Source organism: Argiope bruennichi, chromosome 6 (genome assembly GCF_947563725.1).
Source record: "Argiope bruennichi chromosome 6, qqArgBrue1.1, whole genome shotgun sequence".
Taxonomy (NCBI): domain Eukaryota; kingdom Metazoa; phylum Arthropoda; class Arachnida; order Araneae; family Araneidae; genus Argiope; species Argiope bruennichi.
In genome coordinates, this window is record NC_079156.1 from 116047299 (window position 1) to 116061548 (window position 14250).

Below are 14250 nucleotides of genomic sequence, written 5' to 3' on the forward strand. Positions count from 1 at the left end.
GAGTGTTTGACGAACATTCTAGGCAGACTACGCTGAATTTTTTTGTCCCTCGATGTGATTATACATTTGCGAGAAATACATCGCCTCTTTTTGTTTTTCCAGAGTAATATTCTTAGAAGTTGTTGATTAGATGTCATAAATCCTAATAAGGCTATCAACAGCAACATATGGTTGGAAGCATCGATGGAGTGTTTGATGCATATTCTAGAAGGAACTTCGCCGCCAATCTTGCATCTTGATGTTTTAATCTCCAGATTTTAATAAATATATTATTTTTCATTTTTAATACACTGAAAAAACTTAAAAATATTTTTTATTATATTTGCGTTTTAGGGTTCACAGCTTAAATTAAACTTATCGATAACTGTCCTAAGAAGAGTATAAACGACTTTTAATATAATTGAGATGGTATCAAACAATGGCGATAAGATAACTTGCATTTTACACGAAGAGTGAATGTATAATTTTGAAAAACATGATTCTAATATGTCCGGCCTCTTAACTATAAGTTCTAAAACATTTACTTTTATTCTCTATTAACCCAAGTACGAAGCAGAATATTTTAAAATTATCCAAACAGTATCATCACTCTTCCTAGACCGATACCATTTCCTGCTTCTGTATATTCATCCAGATCAAGAGATATCGCCTCTGAATATCAAAGATCTAAGATTTAATTTTAATTTTGCATTGGCTTATGAAGGTCAGGAAAAGAAAAGATGGTTTAACTGAGGATTACCCGATCGTTTTGAGCTACAGCGTTGGATTCAAAAATTTGCTACAGTGACGACTTATTGCCTTTCGTCTCAGTCATTCGAAATCGATAATTTACAACGTGTTTTCGATTTGGATGCGATTCTTTAAAAAAAAAGAATGAGTCACAAACATAGACAAAATACTGTCCAGTAAAATTAATAGCCATAAAACCAAGCTTAGTTTCAATATAAACATCTAAAATTCTGATGGCTCTCAAAAATTCTTCTGACCATTTGTATCTGATTTAAAGTTCTGTCATTTGCCTTGTAACCTTGAACGCAGAAGTCGATGATACATCACATATATTTCTGAACTTTTTTATTATGAAAATTTTGAATTGATAAAAAGGTTAAAAGTGCAGGTAAAAAGTTCAAAACATAAAAATTCTGCATCAGACTCGAAGCATTATTAAGATATTAATACCATTTGGGAGTTGAAAGAAAATAGTTCACATTTACAAAAGTTTCTGTGGGATTTTTCGAGGTATAATGGTTCTCATTTATGTTATATATATATTGAAAGAAGATAATATTAGTTTAAAAACTATACTATAGTTTCCACTTAAATTTACATTTGATTGTCTAGTTTCTTCTCCTTCTGTCATGTAAAGTGTATTAAGAGAAAGCATTGAAATCAACAAGAAAATCAACACCTAAATTTTAACGAAACTCCACAATTTAGCTCTCTTTGAGTTAAAAAAAAAGCATTTTTCTCTATTTGTCTCTTGGTCTGTGAACAGGATAATTCTAAAATAAAATAAGCTAGTAAAATGAAACTTGTTATACCTCCATTAAATGAAATTATAGTTTCGTGCCTAGTTTGAAACTGTAATTCCAAATCTGTCAACATGTCCATCCAAGTCAGAGAATCTTGGTTCCTAGCTCAGGTTCTTGCAATGGTGTTAACGTCGTTCACGTTCACGTTCATTCAAGTGAACGTGAACGATAACTCAGTAGTTCAATGAATAAATTGTATTCGGTTATAGCAACATAATTGCACATCTATGCTAAATTTTGAAACTATTCAATCAATGGAACGGAATTCGAGATTCTCTTTTATGATACGAACAAAACTAAATATTTAACGTTCCGAGTTGTGGAAGAAAATTAGAAACATCGAAGAGAAAGTATTCCCCTAGTTTTTCAGCTTTAAAAATGTTACTATATTCCAAACTATATTTTTACTTTCGCTTGCACGAAGTGTAAAGAGAAAGTAATGTAATAGTCGAAAAATTCTATCTGAGTTAGATATTTGCCGATTTTTTGTGTTTCAGTTCCCCTTGAACTGGAAAAATACACTTTTGAAATTATGTCTGTCAGACATAACAGACAATATAATAGACAATATAATTCAAAAATGTTTTAATCTAACGGAAAATAGAGATTTGTTCTCAAATTTATAGAATTCAAATTTTAAACAGAAATTCAATCACTACATTCGTCATTTTGAGTAAAATGGGTCGAGTAATTGTTAAATGTAAAGAACAAGACGTGTAAAGTTGATGCATGACATATAAAGTGTATATCTATGGCCAATTTTGAAGAAGAAAAATCTATCAATGCTTGACCTTCTGTTGATCTCTAATTTGCGTGCGTGTAAACACAGCTCAAAAACGTAAGAACTTAATTCAATGGAATTTGATATGTGATCTTGCTATAGAAAATGTTTTCATGGGCAAAATTTGGTTCAAATATTTATTTAAAAAAAGACATTCAAAATGTATAATCAGTTTTCTTCTCTTTACTACGTATTATAAAACTCTTATATGAGGAATTCTGTAAATAAAAATTTGAACAATTATAATGTTTATGACCTTGCTCAGAGTCCCCCCCCCATCTTATATTGGGAAGGGGGACTAACATCTTTATTTGAAGGTTTGTATGAAAGTTTAGGGTAGATCACCCCTGGTTATTTCTTGGCAGTCACATCTTCCTTTGCATCTTAAACATCAGAGGAATAATTTCGAACATATTTTAAAAGATTTCACCTATATTTTAAAAAATTATTCATTTAGCCCTAACTTTCTCGTATAGGAAGTAGAAAAGTATGCTAATCATCAAAAAAATTCGAATTTGAAATTCTGACAAATATCTACATTTCAAAAACCCTGAATCCGAAAAACATATTTTTAGCATTATATGTCTGTATGTGTACTCGATAGCTCAAAAAGATTTTGATCTACATGACTGAGATTCGGTGCATAGAATTACGAATACATTTGTAGATTTCTGTCAAAGCTGAAAGAAAGAGAGGTCTGTCTGTCTGGCTGTTTGAGTAAAAGTAACTCAATAATTGCAGGAGGCAGAGAACTAGATAGATAAAATTTGGTACATTGTTTTAGCCTCTAAAACATAGATTCCAATCAGATATTGAATTAGTTCTGCCGAACGGTTGACAGTTCGTCAGTCTGCATTTTTCGTATACATATAAAGGCAACAAATCATAAAGGCAGTGACTTAAATTAACGAGATTCGGTATGTTTTTTTGCCACAACAATTGAAGTAATTTCTATGTCAATCCAGCCGCCAAATGAAGTCCAACAAAGTTATTCTCGCGATAGATTCTGTAAAAACGTTAGATTAGTCACAAATATCAATATTTCGTAACTACCGTTTACCAATGGCATTCGAAGCATTTGCAGACTTTCCGAAAAATTTCAAAATTTTATGTGGAGGAAGGGGAAGGGAGAGGGGTGGTGGAAGTAAGAATATTTTAGAGTATGTAAGAAAGTTTTGAGGAGACTATTTCTGCTGTTTGAAGATTTCAGTAGTAAACGCATTATGTGTAAAATATATCAATGTTAATACTATTAATCTTGTATTAATAATTTATTAAAATCGATTGAAAATAAACATAAATAAAAGTAAACATCTTTCTAACTTAAAAGACTCTGAGTCAGCAAAGGAATAGTTAAAACGTCTCAGAATCCAAGATTGAGAAAATATATCCCATTTAATGTGAATTTCAGAAACATAGAAAGCAAGAACTGCTTTCATCAAATGGTCTCGATGAGAATTGATATTTGAAAATCGCAGTACTAGCAGAAAATGGCAGTAAAAATAACCTTGGGAACACTTCGACTAAACTCTGATCCACACTGAAATATTAACACCTGTTTACTACCGAGATCTTTTAAAACCCCGGCATAGTTTTATGAGCTCTAGCGAAATCATAAAACGAACTGTTGGCCTCACTGTTTAAAGGCCGAGGTTTAAATGCTGCTATGTATGATATAGCATTGTGAGGTTGTAAATTTTAGGCGATTTAGTTATATATTGCTCTCTACGATAAAATTTCAGATATGATTAATGATTTCATTAGAAAGTTACATGATCAATAAACTACACAATTTATAATACTTTGTAAGAAATTAAAGCATTCAGTCGCATAAATGTTGAATATATATGCATGGCGGACAATAATTTACTTTTGAAATTTGAACTTCAGTTTATTTCATCCCGAAATGCATAATTTGCTCAAAGAATATAAGAATGATAAAAAAAAAAGTCTGTTCATATCGCGATACAAGATGAAAGTCCGAATTTTTCCCTTTAGGGGTTTTATTACGAGATTCCCATAGGGATTTTGAAAATAAACATGACATGTGTCGACTTAGGAAAGAGAATCTTAGGTATCTGAAGAAACTGATTATGCGCCAAAGATTCCTTTGCTCGTGATGCGTGGAAGCAAATTAAAAGAAAATTTTAGAGCCCGTATTAGCAATAATAAATTTAAAAAATATGTAATATGGACTAATTTAAAATAAAAATTAAAGAATTATTTGATTTAAATTAAATTAAAAAATATTATATATATATATATATTGTTATCCATTATTTATTACCATTATTATCATCCATTATTTAAAATAAGAAAATAGATGAACTAGTCCCGGGGCTCCAACCACTAGTCCAGTTTCGCCAACTTTTATTTTATTTGAAACTTTATGACCCTTAAATAAGTCGTTAGTTATCGTCGAACCTCTTCAACTTCCATTTTCGAGAGAAATCTCCAAAAACACTACGTCATTGAATATTCACAATATTAAAATAAATAGCCTCACATTTCCCCAGTTTCGATTACAGTAGCGATTTCTGCAATTTTTATTTCATTTAGAAGCTCATGAAATCTTGATATGTCATCAATGACCGACTCGCTCCATCCAACCAATTCGCCATTTTCAGGAGCTATAAAATAAAATCCTAAAATATTTCTCAACTTCAATAACTGAATTGACTGCGCCAATTTATGCGCGCAGTTAACCAATCTTAATGCTCTATTTGGTATAAAAGTATAATTTTAAACAGTTTCGATATTTAGTGCGATACAATATAGTTCATCAATGCTGATTGACATTACTAATAAGATATTTCAGGGTGCGGCAGAAAAATCCGAACAAACAATTTTTTAATATAACGATTAAAAATAAAAATGATTAACAAAATATAACAAATAATAATAAGAGTAGACTTTTAATAATAAATAAATATGGGAACTGCTGACACACCTCGTATCCTGTATGACGCCATGTTGGCCATGTTGCGTCAGTAATCACGTAATTTTTCCCGCCATTGTTGGCAGACGAGAGTTGGGTAGTGAGACTGTACGACGTACAGCTCACGCTCATGTATTTTTTTATGTTCTATGTTAGTAATGTTTTGTCCTTTCTCCTTTAATCTTAATAAATATATTTCTCATACTAATGTTGGTAGTTGCCTTTCCCCACATAAATTTAATTTGTTTCAAAATGGCAGCCATTTGCAGCGATGCAAAGGCGCAAGCGCTTATTGAAATTTTCAGCAATGGGCCGCAAATCTTCTACCTCTTATCTATCCCATTCCTGACGAAGCCATTGCTTTAGAGAGTCCAAACTTTTAGTGCAAACCCTTGACTCCAAAATGGTTCATACACTGTAATCATGAGACTGATATGCTGCGAGTATTGTACCCACTATCCAGATGATACTACATCAGAAAAATGCGGCTTTCGCCACTCTTCTGTCTTTCTAGCTTTGTGAGCTTGTACGAAGTCTTGTTGAAACTCGCACTTTACATTGCCGAAGTAATCTTTGGTCCACAGAAATACAAAAGGTTCTAGAATGTCTCGTTGGTACACTTTTTGATTTATTTTTACTCCCTCATCCTCAAAAACCAGAGATGTTTTGCCGCTTGCGCAAATTCTGCCCCAGACCACGAAAGACTTTTTTTTTTTTTTTTTGTGATGTTCAACAATTGCTGAAATGCTTGGAGCGTCTATAGACTAGATCCTGTAGTTCTAGGAGTTACGAGCTTTTGGACGTTAAATAACTACTCATTAGCGCAAAGGAATCTCTCTCAGCGCTGACTTGTGGCCCTTTTCAAAAGTTTTCGGCTTCTTTGAAGCCGCACGAGTTTGAAGCTGAGCTTTTTGGAACTAGTAAGGCTTTAGTCCAAGCTCTGTTTTTGCCAGTCCTTGCATTGACCGGTCCCTTATTCCTAGTTCACGAGTGATCTTTCTCATGGAAACCCCTCTAATTTCATTGAACTCACTTTTTGATTAATCTTACGGCTATTGAAAGTGTTCACCATACGTTTTTGTTCACTTCCTAGACTTTGACGATCATTTCCAAGTTCTTTAAAACGATGGATTGCATCAAACATTGTTTGTCAAGGCATGTTCAGCAAATGAACGTCTTTATACTGTCGTTTCCCTTACTTAAACAACTCTAAAATAGCATATCTTTTGCTTGGCATTGTAAAAAAGCCAAAAAGCAATACGTAAACTATAAGATATACTATAAAATATATTATAATTGAAATGGTAGACAGAAAGAAGTGAACAAAAATTAAAAACAAATTAATTAACTTATATTCTATGATGTAATAACTTGGTCCGAGTTTTTTTTTGCCGCACCCTGTAAATTAATGCTATATAAAAGGAAGCTGGTCACCGAGCATAGCCATTGATTTATAATAATCAATTAATAACATTAACTTTAATATATGCAATTTATAATGCTGTAAATAAGATTAAAAGGTTTAAATCGATGAATTTTAGGGGACAATTGTGAGCATATTTTCAATTGTTTTTGTTCTCATATGTTATTTTTTTTCACATTTCGAAGGCTAATTTAAAATGAATACTGAAATATAATGAAAGCATAAGCATTAAAGTATAGTGAAAGTCTAATATTTATTGCCAAACTTGTGTCGATATTACAAATTTAGTAATGTTTTGGGTAATCACTAACTGCAAATCAAGTTATTACCAATAGTTTTAAATTAATAAAAATATAGACTAGAATTTCTTAGAGTGCATAATATATATTGGATGCTAAATAATTTTCATTGTTCACGTAAGCCTCTATTATAAATACAGTTGGTTATCAATACAGTATTCATGCCTTTACACAAATTTCTGATCTGCTGTAATTCAGAAATACAGGTTCTTGTATCGATTACATGGAATAAAGAACGAAAAATTTAAGCACGCTGGGGAATTGAAAAGATATATTGAATATAAAAAATTTTTTAATCAATTAACAATTTTTTTCTAATTTGAACGTAGTTATTTATTATTTCTCAATGAACGATATTCCGAATAACTTCTATTAAACTGCAGCTGAGGTAATTTAGTAATTATTTTTATTTAACTTGATTTACTTTAAGCTTGCAAAAATAAAAAAATTGCCATTAATTTTACTTTTACTTTCTTATATCGTAAAGCTTTGAAATTTTGATCAATAGTAAGACTCCGATACAACATATTGCATTCAAAAATTATTGATCGTTTGTCGATTACTTAATTTCCAAATGAATTATATCACGTGGTAGCGAATTTGAGAAGAACCAATCTTCCAATGTCATAAAATCTACGATAATGAATTATAAATTAAAGACTAAAACGCTGAAAATTAATTAAAATTTTAAAACATCACATCCATATACAATAATTAAAGAGTGTATTCAAACTTTTTATTGCTTTCACGACATTAATCACAAGGTAAATTCTATTTAGGACAACGGTCTTTCCTGAATTTAACATCCAGGTATACCATATCAATCAGGATATAATAGATTTCAAACTTTCAAATTCAATTAAAGGTTCCCGATTTTCTATTTCCTACTTATTTGAATATAATATATTGAGAAATATTAATTCGTTTTAATTTTTTTTAAAAATTAGTTTCTGTTAATATTAGTCTTTCCAGTTTTTCTTTCATTTAGCAATTTTGTAAAAGGTAAATTAGTATGAAATGAAATAATATAAAATACATCATTTATATATCATTTTTATTTACTAAAAAATACCAGGCTTGTACATTGTATGCATTACTATTTATATAAGTTTATACACGATACATTGTATCATGTGCAAAATATTAATTATACATTGGTGATTTTTTTTTCTGAAATTTTAAATAATTATTTTATTTTTTCTGTTTTATAATTTTTCTTATTTTATTTGTTAGTTTTTTCCCCCCTTATTTCTCCACTTGTTTAATCACCTATGTTCTATAAGGCACCAGATTCAAATGTTTAAAAAACCTGGTTATTTCATTTTTCCTCATTTCAAAATTCAAATGATACAATTTTTACAAAATTTACAAAGATTCAAGATTTTTTTTTAATATTTCGTAAGTAATGTCAGCATAGAAAATGTATAATATTTTTTAAGCTTAGAAATTACAAAACGCTAAAGGAAGATTTCGGATTTAAAGAAATTATAACAGAAAAATGTCGTTAAATTAAAAAATTACTGAAAGATGATAGAGAATATGTATGTTTTAATGCAAAAGAAAAAGAAAAATTTTATTTCATAATTATTTTAATTTTAGGAAACAGATTCGTATTAAGAAAATAGTGTATATTACATGTTATGTCGTGAATTAAAATTGCAAAAACGATAGCAAAATTTTTTTTAAGTCATTTTTTTCTGTACGAAGTAGAACTTTAACAATAATATGAAACACTTATCTTTCATTTGAATAATAAGAAAGAAGATAATAAAGAAATAAGTAAGAAAAAATAAGAAGGGTTAAGAAATTAGTGAATGTTATTTACTTCAGGATAAAGATGTTCCAAAATCAATAAATAGAATAATTTGTTAGTTTACAGTGAGTATTTTCTTATTACGAAATTTTTGCGAAACATATTTGCAAAAGAATCAAACTTATTTTAGAAGAAAGAAAGAAAGAATAAGCAGTTCAATGTCTGACGTATAAGGCTCCCTACCTAAAGCAGAAAATAATTACAATCATTCAACATATCTCAACCTGTAGCTCCTCAGGAAAATGATTATAGAAATATCAACTGTCAGAAATATGATCTAATGAGTCGGCTAAAAAAAAAAAAGAAGATAAAAACAAAGATGCAAAGACTTTCCATCAGCCAAGTAAAAGGAGAGGGAAAATCAGAAACTACACTTACTACATTACTTAGATTCCCTGGAGAGAAACTTAATTTTCATCCAAAAGAAGAAAAAAATTATCTAAACGTGAAATAAGACTAAGCTTCCGCATTTAAAATTTTAAGTGATGTCGTGAGAAATTTTGACTTTTTTTTCTGCAGCTGGAATATTCAAATTTGTTGCTGGCAACAGGGAACGAATGGACGCATTCAGAGATAAAAATTCGTAAAATTGCAATTTCATTCTAACTTCCAATTTTAAATACTCGATAACTTTTGCTGAATTATAATTTTTTTTATAAAAAAAAATTTCGAAACTCCTTCGCCTCTATATTTTAAATCAAAATGTGTTATAAGAAAACTGATGATAGCTAGGTCAATAATAGTTTCAGAAATAATAAATTATGATGTAAGACGTCATCAGAAATGTTCAACATAAAATTAATTCGGATTTCAAAAGAAAGGAAAATAATTATAACTTTAAAACAGCACGCGAGAGAAGTATAAAATAAGCATGTGGATCACTTTTTTTATGCAGCTGGAATACTCAAATTTATTTCTGTCAACAAAGAACAAACGGACGCCTTTAGGGATTCTGAGATAAATATTCGAAAGGTTGCAACTTCATTTTAACTTCCAATTTTAAATACTCGATACCTTTTGCTGAATTATAAAATTTTAAAAAAATAAAACTATTAGAAATTTATTCGTTTTTATAATCTAAATCAAAATCTGTTATAAGAGAACTGGTTGAGAGCTCAATAAAAATATTTTCAAGAGAAACAAATAACTATGTGAGAGAAATGTTTAGTATAAAATTATTCCAAATTGCAAACGAAGGGAAATGATTATAACTTTGAAACAGTACAAGTGCGAAATATGAAATCAGCAAGTTGATTATTAAACTCTAAATGATAGCCTATATTTTAATTTAATAGAGTACATTTCAAGCACAAGAAATCATTATTATCTTCCCTTTCGATAGTCATGTATTCAGTCACAGCATATCTAATCAAAAATAAATAATTAATTGATTTGTTATTTGTATAAACGAAATGAAAAAAAGAAATTATTTTTGCACAAGTAGGATATAATCCATGGAAACAATATAGCATTTTGGTAAACACTTAGCTTCAGATGGGTACTTTTCTATTTAATATATCTGCATATAAAATGTAAATTTTTAATTAAATATGCATATTTAGTTTTTACATTGGATATTTGATATAAATGTTTAAGATGTGTCTTCTAAAATATGAATGCTAAAATAGGAGAAAAACTTAAAATATTTTTTAATTAGCATTAAAAATAAGTCATTATCAGCAGTTCTGCGCAGTAGAATTTTTACAGCGAATAGAAGAAAATCATTTTTATTCTATAATGTATTTTTCAATTAAATAAAAAGTTCTAAAAATAAGGCATCATCAGAATGATTTGCGATCTATGATTATTTTCAATTGGAAATCTTTTGATTTTTAATATTCATTTAAAATTTTTCTATGCTAATTATAAGAAGGGTAAAAATATAAAAATAGCAAAGACTCGGATATTCGTAAATTTTTTCCTTTAAAATATGTTGTATCATGAACGAAAAAAAAGAATCACCATGAATTTATAATAAAGTCTTAAATGCATTTAAAATCACTTGACTGAATATTTCTAACTCCCTCAAAAAATGATAAATGTAGTTTCAAATGTGACGCAAAAACTATAGAATAAGATTGTAAAGTATCTGTAAAAACTCAGAATTTTAATAAATATTATTTAATTTAAGTAATAAATTATCTTAAACTTACAAATTTGGTACAGTATTTTTGCGTTTTTTTAAATGAACTTTGGCGGGAGGGGGGGGGGGAGAGTTTGGAAAAAAAATGAAAGAATGTAGGCATTTAAATACTACTGTATCTATAAGTATAAATTTTGAATTTTTCAATAATTTATATCTTCTCATATTATTTTTAGATGTCAATGCTAAATCTTGAAAAGAAAATAAATATGTATATGTATATACATATTTATTATGACAACGTAGCAACATTTAAAAAACTTTATAAAATAAAATATGTTTAAGAATATCATGCTACATAAGATAGCATTAATAATATTTGAACAATTATGAAAGAATTAGTTCAAATGATGTACTCGAATTTCATTACAAATAATCTTTAATATTAAAAAAATACTGCGTTGCTTTTCATACTTACACTACAAAAGCATATTCTACGAATCTCTCTGAAACACTAGTGATTTTTTATTTCAATGAAAGGGAATATTTTTTCTATACTTCAAATAATTTCCAAGTTTTTAATTAGTAATAATATATCATAAAACATGCTTACCTGTTTGATGGGCTTTTGTCAAAACTTTAGTACATAATTTTTTTGTAATTCACAATTTTTCTCCTGGTTCTTTTTTCAAAGACAGATTCCTCTATTACAAACACAAAATTTTTCGGTTATCGAAACTTTTCAAAAGTTCATTATTCACTGAAGATATCGAAGAATTTTCAAGTTCTTGGAAATGAATATATTTCTTAATTCTCCGTCAAAAGTTTGTTACACACTTCTTAATTCTTCTGCTTCTGAAAATTTCGGAAAAATTAAGTTCTTTCAAAAGAAATTCATCTAACGATTTTATTTTCTGTAAAGAAATAATTGCAATATCACTGGGAAAAAAATGCAGCAAACGATTATTGTTTTTTTAATAAAGTTCTGATATAAAATATCAGCAGCAGACGATAACTGAATTTAAATCAAATTCATATATAAAATATCAACAGCAGATGATAATTGTTTTTTTTTTAAATCAAAATCTGACAAAGAATATCAGCAGCAGACGATAATTGTTTTTAAAATAAAATCTGAAATAAAAAAAATTGAGCTTATTTGAAATTCTGCAATTTGAATTTCACTTCTTCGAAACAACTTCTCTTAAGGCCGGAGTTTTTCTTGCATGACAGTGCACATGTTCACGAACCTCCTTGGATCTCTTTCTGTGTATACATAAGAGCAAAGAGTGTGTGAAAGCCAGTCGTAGCAGAGCATCAATTGGGCTGAGTTGTCATATCCGCTGTGTGGTTCGCGAACAGAGGAAGCGCTTAGTTGGTGGACGTTGCGAGTGACGTCATGCACCTCCCCTGCCGCCACCTTTTTCGAGCTCGGGATTCCTCCTCCTGATCTGCAACGAAGTTTTCGTGGAGACACTCTCGGAGCAGGAGAGTTTTGCGGGTCATTAGTGTGCGGCGCGAGATTTATGTAAATCGTAAAGCTCTCTGGGGGCTGAGGCCGCGACGCAATTAAGGTGTGCAAACAGGTGTTGGAAGTCGGGAGTATTTCGATTTTAATGACGTTGTTTGCGCGAGAGCGGGGACGAAACAAAACGAGTAACAACGTATTTGGGGAGAAAATATGCGATTTCAATTTTCTCCCTAGGGGAGGATAGCAGCATCCAGTATTTTAGATTTAAATAAGTTGCTGGTGGAAGAGGAATCAGTGTAAAAAATAAAATCTGGAATTTGTTTGGATAAACTCATAAGTAGCATTGTAACATTTTCAGGTGAATCATTTTCATGCAGAATAAAAATAATTCCCATGGCATGTCTCTTAAAACTTTTTTAATCGTGAAGAAAAAATTTACATGCTTTTAAATAAATATATAAAATTATTATTTTTGCAGAAATTTCGTTAAGTTATTTTTGTAGTAATTTATTCTTTTCTCTTCAAAAAAATGGGAGTATTTCGACTTTAATGATGATATTTATGTCAAATAGAGGACGAAATAAAAAAATAAGACATTTGTAAATGGATCATTCTTATGAAGAGTTAAAATGATTCCATCGAGATTTTTGTTAAACTTTCTTTAGATAAATGTCCGAAATCTATTTTTGTTGAAATTCCATTAAAAGTTATCTTTAAAGTCATACTTACCTCTTTTTGAAAAAAAGAGTAGTTTTTGCTTGAAATTGAGAATGAAACAAACTAATGTATTTTGAAATAAAATGCATGATTTTTCTGTTACCGACGCATTCAAATGGTACATCTCTGAATTATCTTTATTAGTACCATTTATTGTCTCAAATCTGAATTTAATCCTTGACATAAATTCCCGGGTTCGATTCTTTAAGAAATTGAAAGTCCATAATAAATCGCCAATTGAAACTTTTTGATTTTCTGTAGAATAAATATTCTGATCTGTGAAATGTGCGTATTATTTTTCTCAAATTATCTATAAGAACTGATTTATAGTTTAGGTACTAAATACTAGTCTCTTTTCCATGTCCATGATTCCAGCAAATTATCAAGAATCAAAGTCAAGTTATACTAAATGATTTACATATGTTCCCTTCATTTGTGTATGAACCTTTCTTGTAGGGACAAGTTCCATCATATCATAGTGCCATTAAAAACATAAATATGCGTTCATCTATCTTTTAAATTTCGTTGTATGTTAACTACACTTTTTTTTATCGTTTTCTGAAGTACATAGATATTAAGAAGAATCTTTCGTCTTTTGATTTCAGCAATGGAAGAAAATTACGCGATTGAATATTCGATTAATTATGCAATGCAATTACGCAAAAATTTAACCTTAACCTTCTCAACGATAAACAAATTGAATGTCAATTATGTCATAAAATGTTGAGAAAACCATAAAAGTAATAATTTTGAGTAATAGTAATGGTGACATAATTCATTTTTAACCAAATAAGAACTGAGCTTTTTTTGCTTTCGTCATTAAATTGTATGAAAATAAAAAATATTGTATAAGTTTAAATGGGAATTTTACGATTGCAACATTCTGAATATCTTGTATTCCAGAAAACCTTTTTGAAAAGAAAAGTGTATGTATATATATTATCATCTCTTCAAAAATAAAATTATCTATTAGCAATTAACAAATTTAGCAAAATTTATTATTAAAAAGATTAGTGTCATTAAGATTAGATCAACGGCTTAAATATTAATGAATGCGATTGCTCAAATTCAAAAAGAAAACGATAGTGAACAAACTTAAGCACCGAGAGTAGTTTCCCGAAACTTTCGCATCATCTTTAATTAAGATGTTATCTCTCTTCCTACTCAGGATAAACTTCCTGATAAGCTTCTTC

General features: G+C 29.4%; 1 protein-coding gene and 1 long non-coding RNA gene across 3 annotated transcripts in view; one reads left to right on the forward strand and one right to left on the reverse strand.

Annotated features, from left to right (window-relative positions):
• LOC129972627 (sodium-dependent dopamine transporter-like) overlaps nt 1-12336 on the reverse strand; it is a 180741-nt gene extending 168405 nt beyond the window's left edge. For both annotated transcript variants that reach the window (XM_056086836.1, XM_056086831.1), the window contains exon 1: nt 11483-12336. The gene's annotated coding sequence lies outside the window, so the exon portion shown is untranslated. The remainder of the gene's footprint in view (nt 1-11482) is intronic.
• The window catches only part of LOC129972628 (uncharacterized), a 98995-nt gene that overhangs the window by 11178 nt on the left and 73567 nt on the right, over nt 1-14250 (forward strand). The gene's annotated exons all lie outside the window — the stretch shown is intronic.